This window comes from Dendrobates tinctorius, unplaced genomic scaffold (genome assembly GCF_039654945.1).
Source record: "Dendrobates tinctorius isolate UK_male_01 unplaced genomic scaffold, ASM3965494v1 ptg000019l, whole genome shotgun sequence".
NCBI classification, from domain to species: domain Eukaryota; kingdom Metazoa; phylum Chordata; class Amphibia; order Anura; family Dendrobatidae; genus Dendrobates; species Dendrobates tinctorius.
Genome location: NW_027361687.1, coordinates 17,257,971 through 17,279,530, shown reverse-complemented (window position 1 = coordinate 17,279,530; position 21,560 = coordinate 17,257,971).

Genomic DNA, 21,560 nt, shown 5'->3' with positions numbered 1-21,560 from the left:
TCATAATCATTTGATAATGTCATAATCATTAGATGATGTCATAATCATTTTGTTGATGTCATAATCATTTTGGTGATGTCATAATCATTTGATGATGTCATAATCATTTGATGTCATAATCATTGGATGATGTCATAATCATTTTGTTGATGTCATAATCATTTTGTTGATGTCATAATCATTTGATGATGTCATAATAATTAGATGATGTCATAATCATTTTTTTGATGTCATAATGATTTGATGATGTCATAATCATTGGATGATGTCATAATCATTGGATGATGTCATAATCATTTTGTTGATGTCATAATCATTTGATGATGTCATAATCATTTTGTTGATGTCATAATGATTTGATGATGTCATAATCATTTGATGTCATAATCATTGGATGATGTCATAATCATTTTGTTGATGTCATAATCATTTGATGATGTCATAATCATTGGATGATGTCATATTCATTTTGTTGATGTCATAATCATTTCATGATGTCATAATCATTAGATCATGTCATAATCATTTGATGTCATAATCATTTTGTTGATGTCATAATCATTTGATGATGTCATAATCATTAGATGATGTCATAATCATTTGATGTCATAATCATTGGATGATGTCATATTCATTTTGTTGATGTCATAATCGTTTGATGATGTCATAATCATTTGATGTCATAATCATTGGATGATGTCATAATCATTTTGTTGATGTCATAATCATTTGATGATGTCATAATCATTGGATGATGACATAATCATTTTGTTGATGTCATAATCATTAGATGATGTCATAATAAATAAAAGATGATGTCATAATCATTTTGTTGATGTCATAATCATTTGATGATGTCATAATCATTTTGTTGATGTCATAATCATTGGATGATGTCATAATCATTTTGTTGATGTCATAATCATTTGATGATGCCATAATCATTTTGTTGATGGCATAATCATTTGATGATGTCATAATCATTTGATGTCATAATCATTGGATGATGCCATAATCATTTGATGATGTTATAATCATTTTGTTGATGTCATAATCATTTGATGATGTCATAATCATTTTGTTGATGTCATAATCATTTTGTTGATGTCATAATCATTTGATGATGTCATAATCATTTTATGTCATAATCATTGGATGATGTCATAATCATTTTGTTGATGTCATAATGATTTGATGATGTCATAATCATTGGATGATGTCATAATCATTGGATGATGTCATAATCATTTTGTTGATGTCATAATCATTTGATGATGCCATAATCATTTTGATGATGTCATAATCATTTTGTTGATGTCATAATGATTTGATGATGTCATAATCATTGGATGATGTCATAATCATTGGATGATGTCATAATCATTTTGTTGATGTCATAATCATTTGATGTCATAATCATTGGATGATGTCATAATCATTTTGTTGATGTCATAATCATTTGATGACGTCATAATCATTAGATGATGTCATAATCATTTTGTTGATGTCATAATCATTTGATGATGTCAAAATCATTTGATGTCATAATCATTGGATGATGTCATAATCATTTTGTTGATGTCATAATCATTTGATGATGTCATAATCATTAGATGATGTCATAATCATTTTGTTGATGTCATAATCATTTGATGATGTCATAATCATTAGATGATGTCATAATCATTTTTTTGATGTCATAATCATTTGATGATGTCATAATCATTTGATGTCATAATCATCGGATGATGTCATTATCATTTTGTTGATGTCATAATCATTTGATAATGTCATAATCATTAGATGATGTCATAATCATTTTGTTGATGTCATAATCATTTTTTTGATGTCATAATCATTTGATGATGTCATAATCATTTTATTGATGTCATAATCATTTGATGATGTCATAATCATTTGATGTCATAATCATTGGATGATGTCATAATCATTTTGTTGATGTCATAATGATTTGATGATGTCATAATCATTAGATGATGTCATAATCATTTTGTTGATGTCATAATGATTTGATGATGTCATAATCATTGGATGATGTCATAATCATTGGATGATGTCATCATCATTTTGTTGATATCATAATCATTTGATGATGTCATAATCATTTGATGTCATAATCATTTGATGATGCCATAATCATTTTGTTGATGTCATAATCATTTTGTTGATGTCATAATGATTTGATGATGTCATAATCATTGGATGATGTCATAATCATTTTGTTGATGTCATAATCATTTGATGATGCCATAATCATTTTGTTGATGTCATAATCATTTTATGATGTCATAATCATTTTGTTGATGTCATAATCATTTTGTTGATGTCATAATGATTTGATGATGTCATAATCATTTGATGTCATAATCATTGGATGATGTCATAATGATTTTGTTGATGTCATAATCATTTGATGATGTCATAATGATTTTGTTGATGTCATAATCATTTGATGATGCCATAATCATTTTGTTGATGTAATAATCATTTTGTTGATGTCATAATGATTTGATGATGTCATAATCATTTGATGTCATAATCCTTGGATGATGTCATAATCATTTTGTTGATGTCATAATCATTTGATGATGTCAATCATTTTGTTGATGTCATAATCATTTTGTTGATGTCATAATCATTTGATGATGTCATAATCATTAGATGATGTCATAATCATTTTGTTGATGTCATAATGATTTGATGATGTAATAATCATTGGATGATGTCATAATCATTGGATGATGTCATAATCATTTTGTTGATGTCATAATCATTTGATGATGTCATAATCATTAGATGATGTCATAATCATTTTGTTGATGTCATAATCATTTGATGATGTCATAATCATTTGATGTCATAATCATTGGATGATGTCATAATCATTTTGTTGATGTCATAATCATTTGATGATGTCATAAACATTTGATGTCATAATCATTGGATGATGTCATAATCATTTTGTTGATGTCATAATCATTGGATGATGTCATAATAATTTTGTTGATGTCATAATCATTTGATGATGTCATAATCATTTGATGTCATAATCATTGGATGATGTCATAATCATTTTGTTGATGTCATAATCATTTGATAATGTCATAATCATTAGATGATGTCATAATCATTTTGTTGATGTCATAATCATTTTGTTGATGTCATAATCATTTGATGATGTCATAATCATTTTGTTGATGTCATAATCATTTGATGATGTCATAATCATTTGACGTCATAATCATTGGATGATGTCATAATCATTTTGTTGATGTCATAATCATTTTGTTGATGTCATAATCATTTGATGATGTCATAATCTTTTTGGTGATGTCATAATCATTTGGTGATGTCATAATCATTTGATGATGTCATAATCATTTGATGTCATAATCATTGGATGATGTCATAATCATTTTGTTGATGTCATAATCATTTGATGATGTCATAATCATTAGATGATGTCATAATCATTTTGTTGATGTCATAATGATTTGATGATGTCATAATCATTGGATGATGTCATAATCATTGGATGATGTCATCATCATTTTGTTGATGTCATAATCATTTGATGTCATAATCATTGGATGATGTCATACTCATTTTGATGATGTCATAATCATTTGATGTCATAATCATTGGATGATGTCATAATCATTTTGTTGATGTCATAATCATTTGATGATGTCATAATCATTTGATGTTATAATCATTGGATGATGTCATAATCATTTTGTTGATGTCATAATCATTTGATGATGTCATAATCATTAGATGATGTCATAATCATTTTGTTGATGTCATAATCATTTGATGATGTCATAATCATTAGATGATGTCATAATCATTTTGTGATGTCATAATCATTTGATGATGTCATAATCATTTGATGTCATAATCATTGGATGATGTCATAATCATTTTGTTGATGTCATAATCATTTGATAATGTCATAATCATTAGATGATGTCATAATCATTTTATTGATGTCATAATCATTTTGTTGATGTCATAATCATTTTGGTGATGTCATAATCATTTGATGATGTCATAATCATTTGATGTCATAATCATTGGATGATGTCATAATCATTTTGTTGATGTCATAATCATTTGATGATGTCATAATCATTAGATGATGTCATAATCATTTTGTTGATGTCATAATGATTTGATGATGTCATAATCATTGGATGATGTCATAATCATTGGATGATGTCATAATCATTTTGTTGATGTCATAATCTTTTGATGATGTCATAATCATTAGATGATGTCATAATCATTTTGTTGATGTCATAATGATTTGATGATGTCATAATCATTTGATGTCATAATCATTGGATGATGTCATAATCATTTTGTTGATGTCATAATCATTTGATGATGTCATAATCATTGGATGATGTCATATTCATTTTGTTGATGTCATAATCATTTCATGATGTCATAATCATTAGATCATGTCATAATCATTTGATGTCATAATCATTTTGTTGAAGTCATAATCATTTGATGATGTCATAATCATTAGATGATGTCATAATCATTTGATGTCATAATCATTGAATGATGTCATATTCATTTTGTTGATGTCATAATCATTTGATGATGTCATAATCATTTGATGTCATAATCATTGGATGATGTCATAATCATTTTGTTGATGTCATAATCATTTGATGATGTCATAATCATTTGATGTCATAATCATTGGATGATGACATAATCATTTTGTTGATGTCATTATCATTAGATGATGTCATAATCATTAGATGATGTCATAATCATTTTGTTGATGTCATAATCATTTGATGATGTCATAATCATTTTGTTGATGTCATAATCATTGGATGATGTCATAATCATTTTGTTGATGTCGTAATCATTTGATGATGCCATAATCATTTTGTTGATGGCATAATCATTTGATGATGTCATAATCATTTGATGTCATAATCATTGTATGATGTCATAATCATTTTGTTGATGTCATAATCATTTGATGATGTCATAATCATTTGATGTCATAATCATTGGATGATGTCATAATCATTTGATGATGTCATAATCATTTTGTTGATGTCATAATCATTTGATGATGTCATAATCATTTTGTTGATGTCATAATCATTTGATGATGTCATAATCATTTTGTTGATGTCATAATCATTTTGTTGATGTCATAATGATTTGATGATGTCATAATCATTGGATGATGTCATAATCATTGGATGATGTCATAATCATTTTGTTGATGTCATAATCATTTGATGATGTCATAATCATTTGATGTCATAATCATTGGATGATGTCATAATCATTTTGTTGATGTCATAATCATTTGATGATGTCATAATCATTTTGTTGATGTCATAATCATTTTGTTGATGTCATAATGATTTGATGATGTCATAATCATTGGATGATGTCATAATCATTGGATGATGTCATAATCATTTTGTTGATGTCATAATCAATTGATGTCATAATCATTGGATGATGTCATAATCATTTTGTTGATGTCATAATCATTTGATGATGTCATAATCATTAGATGATGTCATAATCATTTTGTTGATGTCATAATCATTTGATGATGTCATAATCATTTGATGTCATAATCATTGGATGATGTCATAATCATTTTGTTGATGTCATAATCATTTGATGATGTCATAATCATTAGATGATGTCATAATCATTTTTTTGATGTCATAATCATTTGATGATGTCATAATCATTAGATGATGTCATAATCATTTTGTTGATGTCATAATCATTTGATGATGTCATAATCATTAGATGATGTCATAATCATTTTTTTGATGTCATAATCATTTGATGATGTCATAATCATTTTATTGATGTCATAATGATTTGATGATGTCATAATCATTTGATGTCATAATCATTGGATGATGTCATAATCATTTTGTTGATGTCATAATGATTTGATGATGTCATAATCATTAGATGATGTCATAATCATTTTGTTGATGTCATAATGATTTGATGATGTCATAATCATTGGATGATGTCATAATCATTGGATGATGTCATCATCATTTTGTTGATATCATAATCATTTGATGATGTCATAATCATTTGATGTCATAATCATTTGATGATGTCATAATCATTTTGTTGATGTCATAATCATTTTGTTGATGTCATAATGATTTGATGATGTCATAATCATTGGATGATGTCATAATCATTTTGTTGATGTCATAATCATTTGATGATGCCATAATCATTTTGTTGATGTCATAATCATTTTATGATGTCATAATCATTTTGTTGATGTCATAATCATTTTGTTGATGTCATAATGATTTGATGATGTCATAATCATTTGATGTCATAATCATTGGATGATGTCATAATGATTTTGTTGATGTCATAATCATTTGATGATGTCATAATGATTTTGTTGATGTCATAATCATTTGATGATGCCATAATCATTTTGTTGATGTAATAATCATTTTGTTGATGTCATAATGATTTGATGATGTCATAATCATTTGATGTCATAATCCTTGGATGATGTCATAATCATTTTGTTGATGTCATAATCATTTGATGATGTCAATCATTTTGTTGATGTCATAATCATTTTGTTGATGTCATAATCATTTGATGATGTCATAATCATTAGATGATGTCATAATCATTTTGTTGATGTCATAATGATTTGATGATGTAATAATCATTGGATGATGTCATAATCATTGGATGATGTCATAATCATTTTGTTGATGTCATAATCATTTGATGATGTCATAATCATTAGATGATGTCATAATCATTTTGTTGATGTCATAATCATTTGATGATGTCATAATCATTTGATGTCATAATCATTGGATGATGTCATAATCATTTTGTTGATGTCATAATCATTTGATGATGTCATAAACATTTGATGTCATAATCATTGGATGATGTCATAATCATTTTGTTGATGTCATAATCATTGGATGATGTCATAATCATTTTGTTGATGTCATAATCATTTGATGATGTCATAATCATTTGATGTCATAATCATCGGATGATGTCATAATCATTTTGTTGATGTCATAATCATTTGATAATGTCATAATCATTAGATGATGTCATAATCATTTTGTTGATGTCATAATCATTTTGTTGATGTCATAATCATTTGATGATGTCATAATCATTTTGTTGATGTCATAATCATTTGATGATGTCATAATCATTTGACGTCATAATCATTGGATGATGTCATAATCATTTTGTTGATGTCATAATCATTTTGTTGATGTCATAATCATTTGATGATGTCATAATCTTTTTGGTGATGTCATAATCATTTGGTGATGTCATAATCATTTGATGAAATCATAATCATTTGATGTCATAATCATTGGATGATGTCATAATCATTTTGTTGATGTCATAATCATTTGATGATGTCATAATCATTAGATGATGTCATAATCATTTTGTTGATGTCATAATGATTTGATGATGTCATAATCATTGGATGATGTCATAATCATTGGATGATGTCATCATCATTTTGTTGATGTCATAATCATTTGATGTCATAATCATTGGATGATGTCATACTCATTTTGATGATGTCATAATCATTTGATGTCATAATCATTGGATGATGTCATAATCATTTTGTTGATGTCATAATCATTTGATGATGTCATAATCATTTGATGTTATAATCATTGGATGATGTCATAATCATTTTGTTGATGTCATAATCATTTGATGATGTCATAATCATTAGATGATGTCATAATCATTTTGTTGATGTCATAATCATTTGATGATGTCATAATCATTAGATGATGTCATAATCATTTTGTGATGTCATAATCATTTGATGATGTCATAATCATTTGATGTCATAATCATTGGATGATGTCATAATCATTTTGTTGATGTCATAATCATTTGATAATGTCATAATCATTAGATGATGTCATAATCATTTTGTTGATGTCATAATCATTTTGTTGATGTCATAATCATTTTGGTGATGTCATAATCATTTGATGATGTCATAATCATTTGATGTCATAATCATTGGATGATGTCATAATCATTTTGTTGATGTCATAATCATTTGATGATGTCATAATCATTAGATGATGTCATAATCATTTTGTTGATGTCATAATGATTTGATGATGTCATAATCATTGGATGATGTCATAATCATTGGATGATGTCATAATCATTTTGTTGATGTCATAATCTTTTGATGATGTCATAATCATTAGATGATGTCATAATCATTTTGTTGATGTCATAATGATTTGATGATGTCATAATCATTTGATGTCATAATCATTGGATGATGTCATAATCATTTTGTTGATGTCATAATCATTTGATGATGTCATAATCATTGGATGATGTCATATTCATTTTGTTGATGTCATAATCATTTCATGATGTCATAATCATTAGATCATGTCATAATCATTTGATGTCATAATCATTTTGTTGAAGTCATAATCATTTGATGATGTCATAATCATTAGATGATGTCATAATCATTTGATGTCATAATCATTGAATGATGTCATATTCATTTTGTTGATGTCATAATCATTTGATGATGTCATAATCATTTGATGTCATAATCATTGGATGATGTCATAATCATTTTGTTGATGTCATAATCATTTGATGATGTCATAATCATTTGATGTCATAATCATTGGATGATGACATAATCATTTTGTTGATGTCATAATCATTAGATGATGTCATAATCATTAGATGATGTCATAATCATTTTGTTGATGTCATAATCATTTGATGATGTCATAATCATTTTGTTGATGTCATAATCATTGGATGATGTCATAATCATTTTGTTGATGTCGTAATCATTTGATGATGCCATAATCATTTTGTTGATGGCATAATCATTTGATGATGTCATAATCATTTGATGTCATAATCATTGGATGATGTCATAATCATTTTGTTGATGTCATAATCATTTGATGATGTCATAATCATTTGATGTCATAATCATTGGATGATGTCATAATCATTTGATGATGTCATAATCATTTTGTTGATGTCATAATCATTTGATGATGTCATAATCATTTTGTTGATGTCATAATCATTTGATGATGTCATAATCATTTTGTTGATGTCATATTCATTTTGTTGATGTCATAATGATTTGATGATGTCATAATCATTGGATGATGTCATAATCATTGGATGATGTCATAATCATTTTGTTGATGTCATAATCATTTGATGATGTCATAATCATTTGATGTCATAATCATTGGATGATGTCATAATCATTTTGTTGATGTCATAATCATTTGATGATGTCATAATCATTTTGTTGATGTCATAATCATTTTGTTGATGTCATAATGATTTGATGATGTCATAATCATTGGATGATGTCATAATCATTGGATGATGTCATAATCATTTTGTTGATGTCATAATCATTTGATGATGCCATAATCATTTTGTTGATGTCATAATCATTTTGTTGATGTCATAATGATTTGATGATGTTATAATCATTGGATGATGTCATAATCATTGGATGATGTCATAATCATTTTGTTGATGTCATAATCAATTGATGTCATAATCATTGGATGATGTCATAATCATTTTGTTGATGTCATAATCATTGGATGATGTCATAATCGTTTTGTTGATGTCATAATCATTTGATGATGTCATAATCATTAGATGATGTCATAATCATTTTGTTGATGTCATAATCATTTGATGATGTCATAATCATTAGATGATGTCATAATCATTTTTTTGATGTCATAATCATTTGATGATGTCATAATCATTTGATGTCATAATCATCGGATGAGGTCATAATCATTTTGTTGATGTCATAATCATTTGATAATGTCATAATCATTAGATGATGTCATAATCATTTTGTTGATGTAATAATCATTTTTTTGATGTCATAATCATTTGATGATGTCATAATCATTTTATTGATGTCATAATCATTTGATGATGTCATAATCATTTGATGTCATAATCATTGGATGATGTCATAATCATTTTGTTGATGTCATAATCATTTGATGATGTCATAATCATTAGATGATGTCATAATCATTTTGTTGATGTCATAATGATTTGATGATGTCATAATCATTGGATGATGTCATAATCATTGGATGACGTCATCATCATTTTGTTGATGTCATAATCATTTGATGATGTCATAATCATTTGATGTCATAATCATTTGATGATGTCATAATCATTTTGTTGATGTCATAATCATTTTGTTGATGTCATAATGATTTGATGATGTCATAATAATTGGATGATGTCATAATCATTTTGTTGATGTCATAATCATTTGATGATGCCATAATCATTTTGTTGATGTCATAATCATTTTATGATGTCATAATCATTTTGTTGATGTCATAATCATTTTGTTGATGTCATAATGATTTGATGATGTCATAATCATTTGATGTCATAATCATTGGATGATGTCATAATCATTTTGTTGATGTCATAATCATTTGATGATGTCATAATGATTTTGTTGATGTCATAATCATTTGATGATGCCATAATCATTTTGTTGATGTCATAATCATTTTGTTGATGTCATAATGATTTGATGATGTCATAATCATTTGATGTCATAATCCTTGGATGATGTCATAATCATTTTGTTGATGTCATAATCATTTGATGATGTCAATCATTTTGTTGATGTCATAATCATTTTGTTGATGTCATAATGATTTGATGATGTCATAATCATTGGATGATGTCATAATAATTTTGTTGATGTCATAATCAATTGATAATGTCATAATCATTAGATGATGTCATAATCATTTTGTTGATGTCATAATCATTTTTTTGATGTCATAATCATTTGATGATGTCATAATCATTTTGTTGATGTCATAATCATTTGATGATGTCATAATCATTTGATGTTATAATCACTGGATGATGTCATAATCATTTTGTTGATGTCATAATCATTTGATGATGTCATAATCATTTTGTTGATGTCATAATGATTTGATGATGTCATAATCATTGGATGATGTCATAATCATTGGATGATGTCATCATCATTTTGTTGATGTCATAATCATTTGATGATGTCATAATCATTTGATGTCATAATCATTTGATGATGTCATAATCATTTTGTTGATGTCATAATGATTTGATGATGTCAAAATCATTGGATGATGTCATAATCATTTTGTTGATGTCATAATCATTTGATGTCATAATCATTGGATGATGTCATAATCATTTTGTTGATGTCATAATCATTTGATGATGTCATAATCCTTGGATGATGTCATAATCATTTTGTTGATGTCATAATCATTTGATGATGTCATAATCATTGGATGATGTCATAATCATTTTGTTGATGTCATAATCATTTGATGATGTCATAATCATTAGATGATGTCATAATCGTTTTGTTGATGTCATAATCATTATATGATGTCATAATCATTTTGTTAATGTCATAATCATTTGATGATGTCATAATCATTTGATGTCATAATCATTGGATGATGTCATAATCATTTTGTTGATGTCATAATCATTTTGTTGATGTCATAATCATTTGGTGATGTCATAATCATTTGATGATGTCATAATCATTTGATGTCATAATCATTGGATGATGTCATAATCATTTTGTTGATGTCATAATCATTTGATGATGTCATAATCATTAGATGATGTCATAATCATTTTGTTGATGTCATAATCATTTGATGATGTCATAATCATTAGATGATGTCATAATCATTTTGTGATGTCATAATCATTTGATGATGTCATAATCATTTGATGTCATAATCATTGGATGATGTCATAATCATTTTGTTGATGTCATAATCATTTGATAATGTCATAATCATTAGATGATGTCATAATCATTTTGTTGATGTCATAATCATTTTGTTGATGTCATAATCATTTTGGTGATGTCATAATCATTTGATGATGTCATAATCATTTGATGTCATAATCATTGGATGATGTCATAATCATTTTGTTGATGCCATAATCATTTGATGATGTCATAATAATTAGATGATGTCATAATCATTTTTTTGATGTCATAATGATTTGATGATGTCATAATCATTGGATGATGTCATAATCATTGGATGATGTCATAATCATTTTGTTGATGTCATAATCATTTGATGATGTCATAATCATTTTGTTGATGTCATAATGATTTGATGATGTCATAATCATTTGATGTCATAATCATTGGATGATGTCATAATCATTTTGTTGATGTCATAATCATTTGATGATGTCATAATCATTGGATGATGTCATATTCATTTTGTTGATGTCATAATCATTTCATGATGTCATAATCATTAGATCATGTCATAATCATTTGATGTCATAATCATTTTGTTGATGTCATAATCATTTGATGATGTCATAATCATTAGATGATGTCATAATCATTTGATGTCATAATCATTGGATGATGTCATATTCATTTTGTTGATGTCATAATCGTTTGATGATGTCATAATCATTTGATGTCATAATCATTGGATGATGTCATAATCATTTTGTTGATGTCATAATCATTTGATGATGTCATAATCATTTGATGTCATAATCATTGGATGATGACATATTCATTTTGTTGATGTCATAATCATTAGATGATGTCATAATAAATAAAAGATGATGTCATAATCATTTTGTTGATGTCATAATCATTTGATGATGTCATAATCATTTTGTTGATGTCATAATCATTGGATGATGTCATAATCATTTTGTTGATGTCATAATCATTTGATGATGCCATAATCATTTTGTTGATGGCATAATCATTTGATGATGTCATAATCATTTGATGTCATAATCATTGGATGATGTCATAATCATTTTGTTGATGTCATAATCATTTGATGATGTCATAATCATTTGATGTCATAATCATTGGATGATGTCATAATCATTTGATGATGTTATAATCATTTTGATGATGTCATAATCATTTGATGATGTCATAATCATTTTGTTGATGTCATAATCATTTTGTTGATGTCATAATCATTTGATGATGTCATAATCATTTTATGTCATAATCATTGGATGATGTCATAATCATTTTGTTGATGTCATAATCATTTGATGATGTCATAATCATTTTGTTGATGTCATAATCATTTTGTTGATGTCATAATGATTTGATGATGTCATAATCATTGGATGATGTCATAATCATTGGATGATGTCATAATCATTTTGTTGATGTCATAATCATTTGATGATGCCATAATCATTTTGATGATGTCATAATCATTTTGTTGATGTCATAATGATTTGATGATGTTATAATCATTGGATGATGTCATAATCATTGGATGATGTCATAATCATTTTGTTGATGTCATAATCATTTGATGTCATAATCATTGGATGATGTCATAATCATTTGATGACGTCATAATCATTAGATGATGTCATAATCATTTTGTTGATGTCATAATCATTTGATGATGTCATAATCATTTGATGTCATAATCATTGGATGATGTCATAATCATTTTGTTGATGTCATAATCATTTGATGATGTCATAATCATTAGATGATGTCATAATCATTTTGTTGATGTCATAATCATTTGATGATGTCATAATCATTAGATGATGTCATAATCATTTTTTTGATGTCATAATCATTTGATGATGTCATAATCATTTGATGTCATAATCATCGGATGATGTCATTATCATTTTGTTGATGTCATAATCATTTGATAATGTCATAATCATTAGATGATGTCATAATCATTTTGTTGATGTCATAATCATTTTTTGATGTCATAATCATTTGATGATGTCATAATCATTTTATTGATGTCATAATCATTTGATGATGTCATAATCATTTGATGTCATAATCATTGGATGATGTCATAATCATTTTGTTGATGTCATAATGATTTGATGATGTCATAATCATTAGATGATGTCATAATCATTGGATGATGTCATCATCATTTTGTTGATATCATAATCATTTGATGATGTCATAATCATTTGATGTCATAATCATTTGATGATGTCATAATCATTTTGTTGATGTCATAATCATTTTGTTGATGTCATAATGATTTGATGATGTCATAATCATTGGATGATGTCATAATCATTTTGTAGATGTCATAATCATTTGATGATGCCATAATCATTTTGTTGATGTCATAATCATTTTATGATGTCATAATCATTTTGTTGATGTCATAATCATTTTGTTGATGTCATAATGATTTGATGATGTCATAATCATTTGATGTCATAATCATTGGATGATGTCATAATGATTTTGTTGATGTCATAATCATTTGATGATGTCATAATGATTTTGTTGATGTCATAATCATTTGATGATGCCATAATCATTTTGCTGATGTCATAATCATTTTGTTGATGTCATAATGATTTGATGATGTCATAATCATTTGATGTCATAATCCTTGGATGATGTCATAATCATTTTGTTGATGTCATAATCATTTGATGATGTCAATCATTTTGTTGATGTCATAATCATTTTGTTGATGTCATAATCATTGGATGATGTCATAATAATTTTGTTGATGTCATAATCATTTGATAATGTCATAATCATTAGATGATGTCATAATCATTTTTTTGATGTCATAATCATTTGATGATGTCATAATCTTTTTGTTGATGTCATAATCATTTGATGATGTCATAATCATTTGATGTCATAATCATTGGATGATGTCATAATCATTTTGTTGATGTCATAATCATTTGATGATGTCATAATCATTAGATGATGTCATAATCATTTTGTTGATGTCATAATGATTTGATGATGTCATAATCATTGGATGATGTCATGATCATTGGATGATGTCATCATCATTTTGTTGATGTCATAATCATTTGATGATGTCATAATCATTTGATGTCATAGTCATTTGATGATGTCATAATCATTTTGTTGATATCATAATCATTTTGTTGATGTCATAATGATTTGATGATGTCAAAATCATTGGATGATGTCATAATCATTTTGTTGATGTCATAATCATTTGATGTCATAATCATTGGATGATGTCATAATCATTTTGTTGATGTCATAATCATTTGATGATGTCATAATCCTTGGATGATGTCATAATCATTTTGTTGATGTCATAATCATTTGATGATGTCATAATCATTTGATGTCATAATCATTGGATGATGTCATAATCATTGTGTTGATGTCATAATCATTTGATGATGTCATAATCATTAGATGATGTCATAATCATTTTGTTGATGTCATAATCATTTGATGATGTCATAATCATTAGATGATGTCATAATCATTTTGTGATGTCATAATCATTTGATGATGTCATAATCATTTGATGTCATAATCATTGGATGATGTCATAATCATTTGATGATTTCATAATCATTAGATGATGTCATAATCATTTTGTTGATGTCATAATCATTTTGTTGATGTCATAATCATTTGATGATGTCATAATCATTTTGGTGATGTCAAAATCATTTGATGATGTCATAATCATTTGATGTCATAATCATTGGATGATGTCATAATCATTTTGTTGATGTCATAATCATTTGATGATGTCATAATCATTGGATGATGTCATAATCATTTTGTTGATGTCATAATGATTTGATGATGTCATAATCATTGGATGATGTCATAATCATTGGATGATGTCATAATCATTTTGTTGATGTCATAATCATTTGATGATGTCATAATCATTTTGTTGATGTCATAATCATTTTGTTGATGTCATAATCATTTGATGATGCCATTATCATTTTGTTGATGTCATAATCATTTTATGATGTCATAATCATTTTGTTGATGTCATAATGATTTGATGATGTCATAATCATTTGATGTCATAATCATTGGATGATGTCATAATCATTTTGTTGATGTCATAATCATTTGATGATTCCATAATCATTTTGTTGATGTCGTAATCATTTGATGATGCCATAATCATTTTGTTGATGTCATAATCATTTGATGATGTCATAATCATTTTGTTGATGTCATAATCATTTTGTTGATGTCATAATGATTTGATGATGTCATAATCATTGGATGATGTCATAATCATTGGATGATGTCATCATCATTTTGTTGATGTCATAATCATTTGATGATGTCATAATCATTTGATGTCATAATCATTGGATGATGTCATAATCATTTTGTTGATGTCATAATCATTTGATTATGTCATAATCATTTGATGTCATAATCATTGGATGATGTCATAATCATTTTGTTGATGTCATAATCATTAGATGATGTCATAATTATTTTGTTGATGTCATAATCATTTTGTTGATGTCATAATGATTTGATGATGTCATAATCATTTGATGTCATAATCATTGGATGATGTCATAATCATTTTGTTGATGTCATAATCATTTGATTATGTCATAATCATTTGATGTCATAATCATTGGATGATGTCATAATCATTTTGTTGATGTCATAATCATTTGATGTCATAATCATTAGATGATGTCATAATCATTTTGTTGATGTCATAATCATTAGATGATGTCATAATCATTTTGTTGATGTCATAATCATTTGATGATGTCATAATCATTAGATGATGTCATAATCATTTTGTTGATGTCATAATCATTTGATGATGTCATAATCATTTTGTTGATGTCATAATCATTTGATGATGTCATAATCATTTGATGTCACAATCATGGGATGCTGTCATAATCATTTTGTTGATGTCATAATGATTTGATGATGTCATAATCATTGGATGATGTCATAATCATTGGATGATGTCATCATCATTTTGTTGATGTCATAATCATTTGATGATGTCATAATCATTTGATGTCATAATCATTGGATGATGTCATAATCATTTTGTTAATGTCATAATCATTTGATGATGTCATAATCATTTTGTTGATGTAATAATCATTTTGTTGATGTCATAATGATTTGATGATGTCATAATCATTGGATGATGTCATAATCATTTTGTTGATGTCATAATCATTTGATGATGCTATAATCATTTTGTTGATGTCATAATCATTTTATGATGTCATAATCATTTTGTTGATATCATAATCATTTTGTTGATGTCATAATGATTTGATGATGTCATAATCATTTGATGTCATAATCATTGGATGATGTCATAATCATTTTGTTGATGTCATAATCATTTGATGATGTCATAATGATTTTGTTGATGTCATAATCATTTGATGATGCCATAATCATTTTGTTGATGTCATAATCATTTTATAATGTCATAATCATTTTGTTGATGTCATAATCATTTTGTTGATGTCATAATGATTTGATGATGCCATAATCATTTTGTTGATGTCATAATCATTTGATGATGTCATAATCATTTTGTTGATGTCATAATCATTTTGTTGATGTCATAATGATTTGATGATGTCATAATCATTGGATGATGTCATAATCATTGGATGATGTCATCATCATTTTGTTGATGTCATAATCATTTGATGATGTCATAATCATTTGATGTCATAATCATTGGATGATGTCATAATCATTTTGTTGATGTCATAATCATTTGATTATGTCATAATCATTTGATGTCATAATCATTGGATGATGTCATAATCATTTTGTTGATGTCATAATCATTAGATGATGTCATAATTATTTTGTTGATGTCATAATCATTTTGTTGATGTCATAATGATTTGATGATGTCATAATCATTTGATGTCATAATCATTGGATGATGTCATAATCATTTTGTTGATGTCATAATCATTTGATTATGTCATAATCATTTGATGTCATAATCATTGGATGATGTCATAATCATTTTGTTGATGTCATAATCATTTGATGTCATAATCATTAGATGATGTCATAATCATTTTGTTGATGTCATAATCATTAGATGATGTCATAATCATTTTGTTGATGTCATAATCATTTGATGATGTCATAATCATTAGATGATGTCATAATCATTTTGTTGATGTCATAATCATTTGATGATGTCATAATCATTTTGTTGATGTCATAATCATTTGATGTCATAATCATTGGATGATGTCATAATCATTTTGTTGATGTCATAATCATTAGATGATGTCATAATTATTTTGTTGATGTCATAATCATTTTGTTGATGTCATAATGATTTGATGATGTCATAATCATTTGATGTCATAATCATTGGATGATGTCATAATCATTTTGTTGATGTCATAATCATTTGATTATGTCATAATCATTTGATGTCATAATCATTGGATGATGTCATAATCATTTTGTTGATGTCATAATCATTTGATGTCATAATCATTAGATGATGTCATAATCATTTTGTTGATGTCATAATCATTAGATGATGTCATAATCATTTTGTTGATGTCATAATCATTTGATGATGTCATAATCATTAGATGATGTCATAATCATTTTGTTGATGTCATAATCATTTGATGATGTCATAATCATTTTGTTGATGTCATAATCATTTGATGATGTCATAATCATTTGATGTCACAATCATGGGATGCTGTCATAATCATTTTGTTGATGTCATAATGATTTGATGATGTCATAATCATTGGATGATGTCATAATCATTGGATGATGTCATCATCATTTTGTTGATGTCATAATCATTTGATGATGTCATAATCATTTGATGTCATAATCATTGGATGATGTCATAATCATTTTGTTGATGTCATAATCATTTGATTATGTCATAATCATTTGATGTCATAATCATTGGATGATGTCATAATCATTTTGTTGATGTCATAATCATTAGATGATGTCATAATTATTTTGTTGATGTCATAATCATTTTGTTGATGTCATAATGATTTGATGATGTCATAATCATTTGATGTCATAATCATTTTGTTGATGTCATAATCATTTTGTTGATGTCATAATCATTTGATTATGTCATAATCATTTGATGTCATAATCATTGGATGATGTCATAATCATTTTGTTGATGTCATAATCATTTGATGTCATAATCATTAGATGATGTCATAATCATTTTGTTGATGTCATAATCATTAGATGATGTCATAATCATTTTGTTGATGTCATAATCATTTGATGATGTCATAATCATTAGATGATGTCATAATCATTTTGTTGATGTCATAATCATTTGATGATGTCATAATCATTTTGTTGATGTCATAATCATTTGATGATGTCATAATCATTTGATGTCACAATCATGGGATGCTGTCATAATCATTTTGTTGATGTCATAATGATTTGATGATGTCATAATCATTGGATGATGTCATAATCATTGGATGATGTCATCATCATTTTGTTGATGTCATAATCATTTGATGATGTCATAATCATTTGATGTCATAATCATTGGATGATGTCATAATAATTTTGTTAATGTCATAATCATTTGATGATGTCATAATCATTTTGTTGATGTAATAATCATTTTGTTGATGTCATAATGATTTGATGATGTTATAATCATTGGATGATGTCATAATCATTTTGTTGATGTCATAATCATTTGATGATGCTATAATCATTTCGTTGATGTCATAATCATTTTATGATGTCATAATCATTTTGTTGATATCATAATCATTTTGTTGATGTCATAATGATTTGATGATGTCATAATCATTTGATGTCATAATCATTGGATGATGTCATAATCATTTTGTTGATGTCATAATCATTTGATGATGTCATAATGATTTTGTTGATGTCATAATCATTTGATGATGCCATAATCATTTTGTTGATGTCATAATCATTTTATAATGTCATAATCATTTTGTTGATGTCATAATCATTTTGTTGATGTCATAATGATTTGATGATGCCATAATCATTTTGTTGATGTCATAATCATTTGATGATGTCATAATCATTTTGTTGATGTCATAATCATTTTGTTGATGTCATAATGATTTGATGATGTCATAATCATTGGATGATGTCATAATCATTGGATGATGTCATCATCATTTTGTTGATGTCATAATCATTTGATGATGTCATAATCATTTGATGTCATAATCATTGGATGATGTCATAATCATTTTGTTGATGTCATAATCATTTGATTATGTCATAATCATTTGATGTCATAATCATTGGATGATGTCATAATCATTTTGTTGATGTCATAATCATTAGATGATGTCATAATTATTTTGTTGATGTCATAATCATTTTGTTGATGTCATAATGATTTGATGATGTCATAATCATTTGATGTCATAATCATTGGATGATGTCATAATCATTTTGTTGATGTCATAATCATTTGATTATGTCATAATCATTTGATGTCATAATCATTGGATGATGTCATAATCATTTTGTTGATGTCATAATCATTTGATGTCATAATCATTAGATGATGTCATAATCATTTTGTTGATGTCATAATCATTAGATGATGTCATAATCATTTTGTTGATGTCATAATCATTAGATGATGTCATAATCATTTTGTTGATGTCATAATCATTTGATGATGTCATAATCATTTTGTTGATGTCATAATCATTTGATGATGTCATAATCATTTGATGTCACAATCATGGGATGCTGTCATAATCATTTTGTTGATGTCATAATGATTTGATGATGTCATAATCATTGGATGATGTCATAATCATTGGATGATGTCATCATCATTTTGTTGATGTCATAATCATTTGATGATGTCATAATCATTGGATGATGTCATAATAATTTTGTTAATGTCATAATCATTTGATGATGTCATAATCATTTTGTTGATGTAATAATCATTTTGTTGATGTCATAATGATTTGATGATGTCATAATCATTGGATGATGTCATAATCATTTTGTTGATGGCATAATCATTTGATGATGCTATAATCATTTTGTTGATGTCATAATCATTTTATGATGTCATAATCATTTTGTTGATATCATAATCATTTTGTTGATGTCATAATGATTTGATGATGTCATAATCATTTGATGTCATAATCATTGGATGATGTCATAATCATTTTGTTGATGTCATAATCATTTGATGATGTCATAATGATTTTGTTGATGTCATAATCATTTGATGATGCCATAATCATTTTGTTGATGTCATAATCATTTTATAATGTCATAATCATTTTGTTGATGTCATAATCATTTTGTTGATGTCATAATGATTTGATGATGCCATAATCATTTTGTTGATGTCATAATCATTTGATGATGTCATAATGATTTGATGATGTCATAATCATTGGATGATGTCATAATCATTTTGTTGATGTCATAATCACTTGATGATGCCATAATCATTTTGTTGATGTCATAATCATTTTGTTGATGTCATAATGATTTGATGATGTTATAATCATTGGATGATGTTATAATCATTGGATGATGTCATAAT